The sequence below is a fragment of the Sceloporus undulatus genome, chromosome 6 (genome assembly GCF_019175285.1).
Source record: "Sceloporus undulatus isolate JIND9_A2432 ecotype Alabama chromosome 6, SceUnd_v1.1, whole genome shotgun sequence".
In the NCBI taxonomy this organism is placed as follows: domain Eukaryota; kingdom Metazoa; phylum Chordata; class Lepidosauria; order Squamata; family Phrynosomatidae; genus Sceloporus; species Sceloporus undulatus.
Genome location: NC_056527.1, coordinates 13,107,925 through 13,120,377, shown reverse-complemented (window position 1 = coordinate 13,120,377; position 12,453 = coordinate 13,107,925). Strand labels below are relative to the sequence as shown.

Sequence of the window (12,453 nt, the reverse complement as noted above, 5' to 3'; positions counted from 1 at the left end):
AATGAAATAGTCCTCTAAGTCATTATCATCTTCTCATTAGGCAAAACCTGTGCTAAATAGCTCATCATTAATTAATAAAGAAGAGATAATCTGTCATAATTTACAGTGGGTTATACTAGCTTGCAGATTCTGGTATGAATTGTATTTTTATGGTTAATTCTAATCAACATAGTATCACTTCTTCTTCAGAAACTGATTTGCCCTATAAAGACAGAGGGGTAAACATCGCAGTCTCTCTTAAAATATGGCCCATGTGATATTCTTTTATTTGTTGGTGCTGAGCAATGTGCTAGGTCTGAGAATCACATTCTTCAGAGTAAGGCAGAGCAGTCATTTTTATTCCTGTTTCAGCACAGCCTAGAACATGGGTGACTGAAAGATGGATGTGAGAGAGGAGCACATGTAGAGCAGTCACAGGAAATGGTTTTCTTAATTAATAATAAATACATAAATATAATAATAATTATAATTATAAATTTGCATATATCAGAATAGTGGCATCATTAGGGTTGGTATCACTCAATGTGGTTGTTCATGGTTTCATCCTCCATAGACCTCTTCCTTCCTACTCCCTACTCACCTGCCCCAATCCAGGGTAGCAGCTGTCTCCGACAGCCATGTTGCAACCTGGTGGCCAAGGTGCTGGCTAGGAACAACATTGCACTGATCTTTTTTTTTCACCCACAAAAGGGGAAGGGTCTTGATGGTGGCTGAATGAAAGAGAAGACTCAGATGGCCTCTGAGCATGTGGCCTGCTATTCATTGCTTGGGGACGTTTTTATCCCACTTTAGTATTGGTTGCAGATGCAGGGAAAATTTTTGTTCTTATAAACAATCATTTTGATGTCAACCCTTCTGATAGTGTCACCCAGTGTAGTGCGCACCCCCCTCCCCACCCCTAGTGAGGCACCATATATTTAAAATAGTTAGAAATGAAGAACAATCAAAGGGCTAAAATTATATGTCATTTCCTCCTTCCACTTTGTCTGTGGGGAAGGGAAGATCCCTATTTTAGTAAATGAATCATTGACATATACACCTAAGAATGTAAATTTTAGATAGCAAGCCTATGGAAACCTAGATAGCACTTATTTCTGATAATGCGTTTAGGACTGTGGGCTTAGTGTGAAAAGTAATTAACCTCAAGCATTAAACAGGTTAGCAACTTCTCAGATATAATTCCAATTTTATTGAAGTCAATAGGAGTGCACATCAGACCTTTCCTGAATTGGCATGTGTGCTAGAAGGATATAGCAGGAGAATTTCCACAATTGAGTATATGTCTCCTGGAGACAGACTGTGAGATTATTATCCACACTGATGTAATTAAGCGAGGAAATCTGAGGCATAACAGATAATTGTGAAAACACATCGTCAAGGTAAAATGCTCTTCTGTTGCATAGGCTCAAAGACAATTAGAAACAGTAGCACAAATGATGACTAAATATTCACAGTCGCGCACAGTCACACTTTATTATGGTGAGCCCCATGAGATCACAACCTTCATACATCCCAATGAAAAGTATAGGAATCTTGTCTAGGTTATCCAAATTTCTCGCAGCACTGCTACATCAACTTGAGCGCAGGATGTTAAATGCTTCAGATGGAAGTGAGCAACCCACCTTGTTGGTGACAATTTAGATCAGAAGTGGGTAATTGTGGCCTTCTAGGAATCATGGGATTTGCCATTCTGACCTCTAAGCTTATTTATGGGATTCTGCCTTGTAGACTGATTACTCTGCTAGAGAGATCCACTGCTGTCTCTCATATTTTCTCAATACATGAGTTCTGAATCTTTCATCTGCATCATTTTCACTCTGGGTGGAAAAATCACACACCGTATTATTTGTCTCCAGTAGTGTCATTTTGTGCAATGTGGCACTTCTAGGAGCAAGTTATAATTCTGATTTTCATATTGAAGTTCTAGAAGTTTATCACATGGGGTTTAAAACGTTCCCCAATGAGCATGAGCGCGAGCACGCATGGAGCGTGATGGGAACCCGATGGGGCCCAGAAGGCGACTTTACCGCCACAGAGCGTTCCCATCAGGTTCCCATCGGGTTTCCAGAGGGTGCCATTTCTGGGAACGCTTTTGAAACAGTTCCCAGAAATGGGTCCAATGGCGCCCTCTGGAACCCGATGGGAACCCGATGGGAACGCTCTGTGGCGGGGTAAAGTCGCCTTCTGGGCCCCATCGGGTTCCCATCAGCTCCGCGCTGCCCTGCTCGTGCTCGTTAGGACGCATTGGGGAACGTTTTAAACCCCATGCGATAAACTTCCTAGTCTGGCTCTCTTCCTACCATGGCTAATATTTCTAAAAGAAAAACGACACCAGGTTAGACAGTCATGTGGCAATCATATGATCTCGTGTTTGTCTAAGTTCTGTCATTGGAAGTGTCTATGCAGTGAATCCAAGGGGGATTTACTCCCAGGTAAAGGATTGCTGTGTTAGGCAGAACTTGCACTGCAGAAATAATCCAGTTTGACACCACTTTAACTGCTATGACTCAATCCTATGGATTCCAAGGGTTGTAGTTTGTTGTGCATCAGAATTCATGTCTCACAAAACTATACAGCAACAGCAATAGCAAGTATATTTCTATACTGCTTATCAGTGCACTTAAGCACTGTTAACCCTAAGCAGTTAACATAGCATTGAGCCATGGCCATTAAAGTGGTGTCAAACTGGATTGTTTCTGCAGTGCGGATACAGCCTTAATCACAGTCATTAAGGTGGTGAGATGACTGAAGTGGTTCAAACCAAGTGAGCTTCCTTCAGAGGGTGTGAAATCAATCATAAAATAGCATATTGAAATGTTGAAAATCCTGCAAACACTACATATATTATCTTTATTTTAAACAGAAATGTGACAATGATTTCCAAGAAGACTATGCTACGATTAAAGCTAATCACACGCCCATCCAGGCAACTGTCTCTGTCATTTCTCAAAGTGTTTATCCCTCCTGAATAGTGCACAGAAGAAGTATTTTGACTTATGACTGACAGGTCGTAGCTTCAGTTCTGAAACTGGTTGTCTCCTGTAATCTCTTCTATTATCTTCTGATTCCAATATCCTTACATCTGTTTTTCTGCACATTTTGCATAAGAAAATGACAGGGCACTGTAGTGCTGAAATGTTATAAATGGGTCCTGAAAATCAGAGAGAGCTATTGGTATATTCTTATACATGTTGAACCCTTGAAACTGGTAAAAAGCAAGGTAGTGAAATGTCATGTTGGCTCATGAATTCCTCTGCATGGGAGTAGTATATGTGATTTTAAACCTAGCAGAATTGTGAAATGATTGAGCAGTTGCTATGGCAGCCGCAGTAATTCAATTTTTATTCAACAACATATAAAATGAAAGAAGGGAGGTATGCCTTGTGGCTGTAGGAATGCATGCATCCTCTTTCTGTTTTTAAATTTAAAGAAAATAATCAATATATGCAGCATATGTTAATACAAGTTACTGTTTGTCTTTGGGCTGTGTAGCACTATTGATTTTTTAAACACAAACGTTCCACTGAAAGCAACAAAGTCTTCAAAATGAAAGTGTTTTTAAAGCCTAGCACAAAAACTGTTCGTAATTCAGAACCACAGTTCTCAAGAATACATTATGCTTCAGCATGGTTTGGGACAATCTGTCACCTAGGTAGGCTCCACCAAAGAACAGAAATGTTTATTCTTCTACAGTTACTTCTACAAGGTTTTTGCAAGGTGTTATCATGTGCACAAAACCTCTCTACTGCTGCCTCTATCCAATGAACATACAGCATTATCAGTGTGTATTTCATTGGACAAAATATGTATGCAAAAACTTCATATCTTTGCCCATCCATTTCAAAATTTATGGCAGAAAAACAATCTGGAATGTAAGATGTGAGAGTAAAGAAAGTAAAGAGAGAACTTCTTGGTATGGGATCATGTAGCATATCAGCCACAACATTTCCTGGAGAAGGAAGATTTAACACTGCCATGAATACCTTAATCAGGTTGGACTATTCAGAGACATAGCCATGTTAGTCTGTGATATCAGTATGAAAGGGATCTTGCAGCATCTTTGAGACAAATGGTATGAAAGAAGTTGTAGCATGTGCTTGCATAGACGTCGTCTCAGATGCATGGAGTGAGCTGGTAACCATGAAGGGTTTTTAGGTACCTGCTCACTATGCATCTGAGGAAATAGACCAAGTCCACAAAAGCTCATACAACTTCTTTTGCACGTTTAGTCTCAAAGGTTCTGCAAGATAGGCTGGACCACTGTAATTGTCTCTACATGATGTTGCCTTTAAAAACGATTGGAAATGACAGTAGGGAATGCTATAGCCAGACTGCGGTTGGGTCATGTTATTCCCTTGCTGCTCACTCTGCATTAGCTCTTGATTTCTTTCTGAGCATGATTCAGTTACTACTTTTGAATTCCTATGTTTTGAACCTGGTAGACCTTAAGGTCCACCTTCTCCCATGTCAACCTGCACTCTTGGTAAGATCTTTAATCCTATAAGAGGTTTAATTGGCAGTGACATTAAACAAGACCTTGTGGGCTGTGGGATGTTTGTTGCGGAACATGGTCTTCTTGGAGATTTCTTTGTGTTTCTATATTATATGATTTTAGCCTGCTGGTTAAACTTTTATTTTTATTTATTTTGTTAGTCCTGTGGCCTTGTTTGGTTTTTCTTTTTGTTTTCTTTCTGTTACTTTCTCATCTCATTTGTTTATTTTCTGTTACTTGCTGCTTTATTATGTCTTTTTATTTATATTTGCATTCATTTGCTGCTTTGAGTGCCTATGTATCAAAAGGTTTCTTAGGAATTAATGTTAATATAAATCAATGCACTAAATAATGAAATGTGTGTGTATGCATGTCTGAAGAGTCCAACAACTCTGGTCCATAGCTGCATCCACATGATAAGATTTATAGTAACAAAGGGCCTGAATAGACAGGCCAAAATAAAGCTGCTTCGGGTCACTTTTGAGGTATGCTGTTTAAATGACGCATGTGTCTAAAGAGGCCAGAAGTCACACTAAAGCCATGCTCCAGTCCTAAGGACTGGCACGCAGCTTTGATGCAGCTTCTGGCCTCTTAAGATGTGTCTGTCATTTAAACAGCATACCTCCAAAGTGACCCAAAGCAGCTTTATTTTGGTCTGTTTGTTCAGGCCCTTAATTGTTGAACAGCTGCTTCTAGTTTTGCTCAAGCCCTCCAACACTATTGTATGGTATACTTCTACAGGCCTTTTCTTGTGCTATTATTCTGTGATTTTCTGATGGTCAAAGAGGTATTGCTTTATTCTGTCTTTAAAATATGCATGTCATTTCTGTTAGCTTCAGTGATCATTATAAAAGAAATAACTGACCCCTAAAGGCAATATTAGGCTTTTGATCTCCTCCATAAATCCCATTATGAGAGTAGTATTCAGGAATACTCTGTATCCATTTGGGAGAGAATGATGTTGAGGACACAGTTTTTCTGAGGTATACCTGCAATACAAACTAGTAGTGTCAGGAGTTAGATGTCTCAAACACATTGTTCTTGGTCTCAGGCAACCAGGGCTGGCACACACAACATAGGAGTTTATTGCTCAGCATTTTAAACCAGCTCTAGCCTCCTGGACTGGAGCTGGGATGAGGGATGGAGGCAGGGATTATCGCACACTAAATCACTGCTGAACCGCCGGCCGCCATCAGCCAGGGTCCTAGCCGCACTTCGCCATCACTTTTTAGAAGCTGGAAAGCTTTCCGACTTCTAAAAAGTGCTGGCGGAGTGTGGCTGGGACCCTGGCTGATGGTGGTCAATGGTGATTTAGTGTGCGATAATCTCCCATCTCAGCTCCAGTTCAGAAGGCTGGAGCCAATTTAAAATGCTGAGTAATAAGTTCTATAATCAGGGGAAAGTGTGGGCCATCATCTCTGGTAAGACCTGTACCTTCTTTCCAAGTGTCTTCAATGGTCATGGCTGCCATTTGGATTTAATCAAAGTGCAGTGTACTGGACGTGATTTGCTATACTATTTTTGTGGGGGGTTTTAAAGAAAAAAAGGGTACTTCTTTCTCTTCCTTCCTTTCTTCCTTCTTTCTTCTAACTTTCAGAGCTGGAATTTCTGACATATTTCGTTTGTGGCAAATAAGTCTATAGCCTCTTTTGTAGCCACCAAATGTCCATTCAGAATAGGTGAGGTCCCAAGATTGCAACCTGCTGGGGTGGGCATAATTCTGGGACTGACCCTGTTTGGCCCTTACACCAAAGCAAAATTCCATAAAAGATGTCCTAACACCTACTGGGTATACAGCCTGCATACATTTTTACTAGAGGTATTCCATGTGCATGGAACATGCCTCTTTTATTACTACAAGGAATTGCTAGGAATGGTACATGAGAAGGTAAAGGAGGGCATTGTGGTCATAGGTGCAGTCTGAGGGCTTATTTCCAAACAATTTACAACTCGGATCATGCAGCCAATGGTTCAGAAGTATATTTTTAAAATTAATAAAAACACTCCTGGTAATCAGTCACATCTGTATGAATATTCTTGTCCTGCCCCAGTCCCAGTCAAAAACATTGTGATCTTTTTTATTTTCTCTTCTTTGAGAGATGTCATCATATCTGTTTTATATGTGTAAATGTGCATATGAGCACTGAGTGGGAAAGACAATGGATTTATTTTATAAATGCTATTGATGTTTCTATGATGCCACTTTCAGCTGGGATATAAAAGATACTGATTGTTAAACTGTTAATTTATAGATTCCCCTGAAGTGAATGCAAACAAATTCTGGTGCACAAAAGCCCTTCTCTCCTATGCAATGTTCAAATTTTAATTTCCAGTCCATCTTAGATTATGGCGTTGAAAAACAATACTTAATCCCTCGTTAACACATGAATGAGTGGAAACTGTCATTTTCCCACCAAACAATAATGGGATTATCTCAAGAACTGTCAGTTTATGTGAAAACATTATGTTGCCCAAATTTTCATAAAAATTAGCTGTGGATAATATTCAAGATCAGAGCAATGGAAAGAGCAAAAAAAATCTGTATTCATGGTAATAAATATTCATATTTGTCTGCTCAGGAGATAAAAATCTAATCAAGGGGCTATTGATGCGCTGGCGTTCTCTCTCTCTCTCTTTTTTAAACCAAGATGTTTCATCTAAATTGGGTTTGATATGGAAATTAGTCCCACTCCAAGTCCTTCAGGCCATGAACACGCTGGGATAACTCTAGAGGTGTCCAGTGCATCAGATACTGCTTCTGGCATCTGTTACTGCAGACAGTTCATAAACACACAAACACACACCTCTACTACTGTGTGTGGAGAGGGAGAGTAAAGAGCAAGAGAACAAATATAACATTGTCAAGAATTTTATTCTAGGAGTATAGGTATTTAAATCAATAACAGGAAGATGTACAAATAAATCTTTTCCCAGACAAATAAGATGAAAGCAAAGGGTTAAAATTATTTGTGGGTTCTTCTCCCCCATCCTGCTTTGTTGACTATTACCATAAATCAGAAGACATTCAGCATGATACTTAATGAAATATGGATGATTTAAAAATGGGAGGATAACTGCAATATATTGCTTTGGGGTGTTTTGTTTATATTTGTGCATTTTGGCATCCATGCACAGACACAGCTAGATCCTGAAGCACTGTATCCTTTCATTATTTTTTTCAGTGCAACCAGTTGAATAGGAAATCAATTTTTATAAAATATTATATGAATCATTGTATTATGTACATATTATATATCCATGTTGAGAAATATTGCATCTGGGGCTCTCTTTCAAACAGACTGTTAACATTTTTAATAATTATATGCCTAGGGAATATGAATGATTGTTCACATGAGGAAATCTATGGTTATTAATAGCATGACCCTCAAACAAGACAGGCTGATAATTACCTCTAACCACAAGTAACACTAGGTTCAATCCAGACAGGTTGGAGACAGGTGATTTTCTGATACCACAGGCCCAAAAAAGCTAGCATTTTCAATGGGACCTGAAATGTACCGGAAGACAATGAAACTGGCAAAGTGCCTTGTGGGTTATGATGATAAAGAAGTTCTGTGGAATTTAACCTCCAGAGTAAAAACACAGTCCTAACCAACCGAGTTAATAATAATTTAATTTATTTATATTCCATTTAATCTCAAGGAATCAAAGTGGATTACAACAGTAAAAATAGAAAAATACAGTTAAAAGAAAGATGCTTAAAATGCAAAACCCCATTCCTCATCCCAGTCTTAAAAGCAGTTAACACTAAAAAGAAATTGAACTTAGAAAGAGTATAAAACCATTAATATACAATTGGAATTAAAATAGAAAAAGATATCTATGAGAGTTCCACGAAAATGGGGGTGGGGGGGGAGAGGCAGAAAGATGTTCTAATCTGGAAAGGCCTGCCAGAAGAGATCCATCTTAATGGCCTTCTTAAAGGGCTCCAAGGTGGTAATTTGACGGATCTCATCCGGCAGGTCATTCCAGAGTCTAGGAGCAGCTGCTGAAAAGGTACGCTGGGTCACTGCAGAGAGTTTAGTCCTCTTTGGTTGGAGCAGGTTCTTCCCAGTGGAACGGAGAGTGCGGGGAGGATGATATGGGAGAAGGCACTCCCGCAAGAAGTCAGGACCCAGGACATGTAGGGCTTTAAAGGTTAAAACCAACACTTTGTATCTTGTTCAGAAACTAATAGGCAGCCAGTGGAGGGATTTTAAGACTGGCATGATGTGAGCAGATCTTGAAGTGCCAGTGACCAACCTGGCTGCCATGTTCTGAACCAGTTGAAGTTTCCGAACTTGACACAAAGGTAGCCCCATGTAGAGCGTGTTACAAAAGTCGAGTTGAGAGGTTACCAGCACATGTACCAGTGTTTCAAGGTCTTCCTGCTCCAGGAAGGGGCGCAGCTGGTGTATCTGTCCATTCAGAAGGTCTCCTGACTGTCGCAGCCACCTGAGCCGTTAGGTGGACAGACAAGTCTAGGAGCACCCCCAGACTGTGAACAGTATCCTTCAGGGGCAGTGTGACCCCGTCCAGAACTGTTTAGTATAACTCCATTCTGGGATTGGTGGTCCCTATAGCAAGTACCTCCATCTTACCTGGATTCAGCTTGAGTTTGCTTTCCCTCATCCAGTCCATTACCAAAGTAAAGCAGGCATTCAGAGGAGAGATGCCACACTTAGTCACTGCATCAGTCCAAGACATAGAGAAATATATTTGGGTGATATCAGCATACTGATAACACCCCGCCCCATGTCTCCGGATGATCTCACCCAGTGGTTTCATGTAAATGTTAAACAGCATTGGGGACAAAATCGCGTCTTCAGGGATGCCTGACCTGAGCTCCCTCTTGGCCAAGCGACACCATCTGGAATCTGCCTGAGAGGTAGGACAGGAACCACTGCAAATCAAAGTTGTCTAAGGGCCAGCAAATCAACCCTAGGCCAACTGAAACTGGGGAATTTTAATTTGTCTTTTCCCTTGTTCTGACCCTTCTTTAATATTTTTTGCACTCTTCTACTGGTAGAACTTAGCCAGCAGAGTAGTTCTGCTGATGGACTGCTCTGTCAGCAGATCTGTGGTGTTCTCAGCAGAAGATTTCTGCTGACACAAGGGGCTTGTGCCTAAATCAAATTCCCCAACTGACAGTGTATCTTTGAATTAGATTGCTTGTAAGCTTCAAAAAGTTTCATTGAAATGTTTTTCTTGAGTCCATGCCATTTGAGCTATCCAGTCCCATGAAGCCCTTGCTTATTCCCCAACTTCTTCAACATCTGCATGAAACTCTTGGCTAAGATCAGGGATTTTAAGGTGAGATACCATCAGAATAGTAAATAATGATGTACCTCCTCCATATGGTTTCTCTGGTGCCATCCATAATTGAATACTGCAAACATAGTATTCAACAACCACAGTTTGTGTGTGTGTATTAACAACAGTAAAACAAATTGTACATTAAATTTGACACATATACAGTGTCCCAAATTCCATGCATCCAGTGTGGTGCCAGTGCAGGACACTTTTGCCTGCTCGATTGTATCTCAACATCTTTAAGCCCTAAATAAAAATGTAAAATAAATGCAAATGCAATATAGAAATTACACCACAAAATTTATCCCTTTTGTTCCCTCCTAAATATCTAAATGTTGTTGTTGTTGTTGTTGTTGTTGTTGTTATTATTATTATTATTATTATTATTAACCTTTATTTATAAAGCACTGTAAATTTACACAGCGCTATACATACAAACTTTTTAATTAGACAGTTCCCTGCCCTCAGGCTTACAATCTAAAAAGACACGACACAAAAGGAGAAGGGAGTGGTGGTGGGGAAGGGGATGAGGTCCAGTGGTTTTTCTCTCCCTCTGAGGCCTGGACCAAGGCAGATGGACTGGAGGGAGGACTTGGCTTCTTGGAGCTAGCCTGCCTCTCTCTCCCTCAAGATGGTGGATGAAGGGAGGGCTTGCCTTCTTCCAGGCAGGCCTGGTGGAGCTACTACTTTAACCCCAGAAATTGCAGCTCTTCTCCAGCTCCAGTAATCCCTCTCTTTCTGAACTCAGCCAGTAAAGCACTTCCTTAGTGATTCCCCACTCACCGGACCAAACCAATCATTCATGGAGATTAAAATAACACCAAATTCTATTTTACTTTGGTCTTCTGAGCCAGATGAGGTTGTGGAAGTGATGAATTGGTGTCTGGAGTCAGTATAGATCTCAGTTATGGTAAATTAACATGTTCTAGCAAGATGGAGGAGGTTTAGATATGTGGTTCTCTTGTTAAGGAATTTCACATACATTAGATCTTATCCTAAAAGGGTACTAGTACTGGAGTGGTGGAAACCACAGCCCTCCCTGCAGCGTATGGCCTCAACCTCATCACTGCAAACAGATGTTGAAAGAGGGCAGTAACTTCAGGAAGATTTCCTTGGATGAAACACTCATCAGACAAATGCATTTTGACATTTTTGGTTTGTGGGCCACTTGTGGAATCTTAGAGCTGGAAAAGACTACAAGGGCCATTGTAGACTCCTACCACATTTTACTAATAAGTTTTTCCTTTACTGCTTTGACAAACCCTGAATGGCTAGATCAAAATAGCCAGTGGTGGTTTAATAAAACAACTGCTGTTAAATAATTAATTTGAACAAGTTGACTAGAAACATGTTCATTTGGCTTGTGGCTATTTATTATTATCCTTTATATGTTTTGTTTGTACAGATCACTTCAGAAATACTTCTAATCCAAACCTTTGGTTAGTCAAACATCTACCCTTTCCCACCTTTCAGTCTTATACCTTTCCTGTCAACTATCATTTTTCATCTACATTTTATCCATCTTACACTCTTTCTCCAGGCAATCAGCATCAAGCACACCCTAACACTCCCATCAAAAAAGCAGAGGTTAAATATGTAAGAGACTTGAACCATTCCTCTATTTGGCTCAGCTTAGGTTAGAAAAAAAGGCAAATAAGGGAAAGAGGATAGAGGTTATCAAATTATGTGTGGTGCAGAAGTCATCCACTGAAGCTTAGTGGTGAAGAGTCATAACAGAAACAAAGAAATATTTCACACAGAAAACAGTCAAACTATGGGATTTATGAATACAAGATGGCCAACAACCTGGACAAGCTATATAATACATCCAGTATTAGAGGTGGTGTTCTTCTCATTTCTAGATCATTGGGAAAATAGATGTAGTTCTGCTTGTAGGCTTCCCAGAAGTATCTGATTGACCACTGTGGGAACAAATAAATCTAGAATAGCTTGACTAGATAGGTTTTTAATTTGATCTAACATGGCTCTTCCTTTGGGTCCTGAAGCTGCTGGTGTATACATGGGATGGATGGATGGATAGATAGATAGATAGATAGATAGATAGATAGATAGATAGATATTCAGTGTGAACCAGTTTTAATTAGAGTTTTAAAGGTTTTAAGAACTTTTTGATAAGGCATTGTCTTTACCATTGTGCAAGAAATGTTTCCAGTCTACCACCCTCTTATCATCATTTAGGTTCACATGCAAATAAGTTATTAATAAGTGAGCAGATTCAACATAAAAATGACAGGGAACATCTATTTGCAGGCCTGGCATCTCTTTCTGTACAGCTTGTGCTGGCATCGCTGTCTAGAATCTTTTAAAGAGACTTTCACTTTCTAATGATTTCCCTTGACAACTCAGCCTAAAAAAAGTAATAAAATAAAAGCATTTGGTGTGTACAGCAGATGGTTCAGCAGCTCCAGTGTACAGGTGTCGGGTACACAGGTGTTTAATTCTGAATTTGCCAGGCACAGAGTTGTAGTCAGATATTTTGCAGGAGTTCTCTAAAGTTGTTACTTGTGGAAATAGATATCCATAGATCCTACCACATTGGTCAAAAATAGCCAATTTATTCAGCAAGGGAAGCTCCCTTAACCTCAGACAACTGGTTCTTATGCTGTCATTGGTATCATTCTGTGTAT

The 12,453-nt window shown here is 39.8% G+C and overlaps 1 protein-coding gene across 1 annotated transcript in view; it reads left to right on the top strand.

Annotated features, from left to right (window-relative positions):
• The window catches only part of PTPRN2 (protein tyrosine phosphatase receptor type N2), a 532,969-nt gene that overhangs the window by 239,831 nt on the left and 280,685 nt on the right, over positions 1 to 12,453 (top strand). The window lies entirely within an intron of this gene.